The sequence below is a fragment of the Acromyrmex echinatior genome, chromosome 19 (assembly GCF_024713525.1).
Source record: "Acromyrmex echinatior isolate Ae372 chromosome 19, ASM2471352v2, whole genome shotgun sequence".
Lineage (NCBI taxonomy): Eukaryota > Metazoa > Arthropoda > Insecta > Hymenoptera > Formicidae > Acromyrmex > Acromyrmex echinatior.
Window position 1 is genome coordinate 7585505 of NC_141870.1, and position 3481 is coordinate 7588985.

General features: G+C 42.1%; 1 pseudogene; it reads right to left on the minus strand.

Annotated features, from left to right (window-relative positions):
• Positions 1-2551: 2551 nt before the first annotated feature.
• LOC147906714 (uncharacterized) lies at positions 2552-3181 on the minus strand (annotated as a pseudogene).
• Positions 3182-3481: the final 300 nt, after the last annotated feature.

The window sequence follows — 3481 nt, forward strand, 5'->3', positions numbered from 1 at the left end:
TGTGACATTTGACAAGGAAGGAGAGAGCTTGAAAAAATACAATTTTGCGAATAACATTAGTCAATGGATTGTACTCTATCACTGTCGTGAATAATAAGACAATAAGCTGTGGTGTTCAGTGGAATATTTTCCTTACACTCGAATTCTATACGAATATCCACAGTAGCGCTTTTTATCGATTTATTTTGGTGAAAACAATCGATCACTACGAATGGGCCGTGTATAAGAAATTCTCTGATAGATAACATAGGGTCGCGATTGTCGTGATCGTAGTACGTCTTTTGAAATTTTACGTACATATCGTAGAGTACAACGTATTTTTTGCGTTCGAAATCTAAATTCATATCGTCGTAAGGATAAAAATCAGAATTTAAAAAAAGTTTCACATTAATGAGATTACACACGTCGAATTGCGAATCATTTTGCGACGGTACGTTTCTTTTTCCGATTTGAAGCGCAAAAATTACGTATCGCGGTTTTTTCAATTGCAATGTTGTTTTAACAGCTCACGAATACTTCGTTTTGCTTTGAAGCAGAGGAAATTCGTACAGGTCCCACGACCGGAAACACATGCTGAGATATCATCCACCTTCCAACGTTCGCAAAGTGATAATTTATTGACATCGTTCAGCACTACATGTGGCATTTTCCATTGTATCTTCGATAGCGTGATTTTAGGTTCCGCCGATTCGTGCACCATCCTAGAAGTGTGTTGAGCGGTACGCAAAAGTTGAAATCATCGGACAGCATTGTGTGAAATAAGTGCATTGTGCCATTCCATCCTGCATTTTCTAACGTTATACTCTTGCTAGTGGTTAACGATACGAAATTTTTGATCGTACTGGTAATACCAACGTTTCTACATCTATCGATTTCCACACCATCTATCTCGTATCGAATCTCATCGAACATGAACGCGACGCAATTATTCAATAGTTTTGGTTGTTCGGATTTGTCTCCATCTCGTTTCTTCGTTGAAAATTTTTCTTCGACGTAGAGAAAACTCTCGCACGATAACGTGTACAGATCTTGGTGTTGTATGGGTATTCGTATTTCATCGCTGTATCCGAATGTGGTGTTAACGTATAGATTGTAAGTGTGAGTCTCGATCTTAACGATACGGTCGTTGAAGATGGGTTCATCTCCTATATGTAGAATATCGCGATTCATTTCTCACGAATCCCAGAGATCGTAGAAATACGACGTTCGCAGCGTTCAATCTGTCCTCCGTTCCTCTCTGCTTTCCTCCAACGTATCGTTCGGTGAGCAATGATAATTGCGACGTCTGCGGTACGATTGTCGTCGTAGATGTATTCTTACAATCATGCGACTCGTTCAGAACGAGCATCTTTCGTTCGTGAGCATATTTTTTTATCGTTTACGCCGTATATGAAGCTGAATCGATATCGCCTCTCCACGAAGGTTTATCAACTGTCCGTTTTAATTCACTATACGGATCGTTATATCGATAACGTTTCTCGCGACGACTGGGAGATAAACGTGCGTAGGAGTATCGGACAATTTATATCCAGGTGGAACGTTCATCGCGAATTCGTGTATCGTATGCGCTGGTTTATCGTTGTACGCACCCGAAGTAATGTTGCATTCTACACGAATTACAGTTACATTCATAATGTTTACAGGTTAGACGCGTACCATTTGTTCGGTTGTATTACGCGAGAGTTCGAATAACCTAATAGCTAACCGATGTTATTCGGTTTCGTAAAATTTATTCGGTACGCACATTTGATCTCGCTTCTCATAGTATTCTCATTGGAAGAATCAGTATCTCTTCTGTACGAGTACTACCGTTGCCGTCGTCGTCGTCGAATATGTATTCATCGTCATTATTATCTTTATCGTTTGGCATTCGTCGTTACATGTGACGAATAGCAACTCTCAGATACTTGTTTATAGCACTCAATTCGTACGATCCTTCGGGAATCGTTATCACTTTATCGTCGGTATCGAAGTAGAAGTTATTATTCGTGGAAGTAACATTCGGTATCGCGTTGTACGTCTCGAAATTCGTAACACCCAATTCGTATTCACCGTTACTTAAATCCAACGCAGAGAAGTAACTCGCCGTGAGGATACTGGTTGTTCCAGTTAACGTGAGAATCAACAACATGATGTAATCGAAGGTAAACGCTCAACTGAGATGACTCACACGACGCATTATTAGATATATTTTTTTCTCCAATCTATTTCTTGAAGAAATCGTAGACACAACTGACCACAAATACTCTGATCGAACGTTTGATAAGAGCGACGATTATACGTTACGTTGTTTCCGAGATAGTGTTCGAGTTCCCTTGACGATCTAAGACCCCAAAACCATCGAAGAAAACGGCATTATTTCCCTTTTTCGCATAAGCAACCCAGTGTGTACTCGCATTTTCCGAATTATCGAGATTTACGATACCGCTTTCATTACGATGTGATTTCGTCGGTAACGCGTCACGCATAAACACACCTCTGAAGAATGGTAAACGCAAACGATGCGCCGCATGGCTCAACTGTTCGTTCGTTGTGACACCGGAGAGCAGTATTTTAAGAGTCTCTAACGTTTCTTTCCACGATGTTTTTTTTACCTCTTGCCTTTCTTTTCCTCACGTTACCACCGCCACCACGTTTGTAGGGCGCTAGATACAGTCCACGACCTTCCGTCTGATGTCGAGCAGCTTTGCGATCGCTTACAGCTCTCGCCACGCTCGCCGCTCCACCGATCAAAGATCCGAGTGCACCCAACATTGGTAAAATCAGTAAGAAACCTCTGCGTTTCGTTATCGGAAGTAGTCTCTTCCTTTGTTTCCTTTTTGTTTTTTTCCTTCTTTTCATACCCATCCCTAATTTCGTTTTTGCTTTCATGGCTGCCCATACAGCGGTCGCGGCAGCTTTCTCACCAAACGTCGAATCACTCGCTGTTATACGTTCGCGTGCTCTTTCGGCAAGAACTCGATCGGCAATGTGGCGATCAGTGAGATCGTTGTTTCGCGAATAGGCGATATCGTGTTCGCGACACGCCGGGTCCAATCGATTTATACCTCGATCGCCACGCGCTAGTCTTTTCGCGAGACGAGTACCGGGGTCCACAAAATTGATAACCAGATATATGTACTTCGAACGGAAGCGCATTTATTGTCTTGTCAAGTAAACCTGCTCCATACGCAGGAGTCATTCCCTCCTCCTCCACGCTATCTTATTTCATACGACATATGTCGCAATTTTTGATAAGTGGTGGCGGACCGTCTATGTGTGTTCGTTGCCACGAACGATTGTAGTGCTCTGGACGATAGCGTTGCACTTCAGGATCCGTTTTTAAATGTTCGGGTAACCGATCCCACAGTAGCTCCACGTAATTCTCAAATTCCTATAGAAGAATCTTCGGAGATCTTCGGTACGTATTGCAATTGCTCGGCGTTAAAATCGAGAATCCGACATTTATCCGTTAGTAAGAAAAACATTTTTTGCGATAACA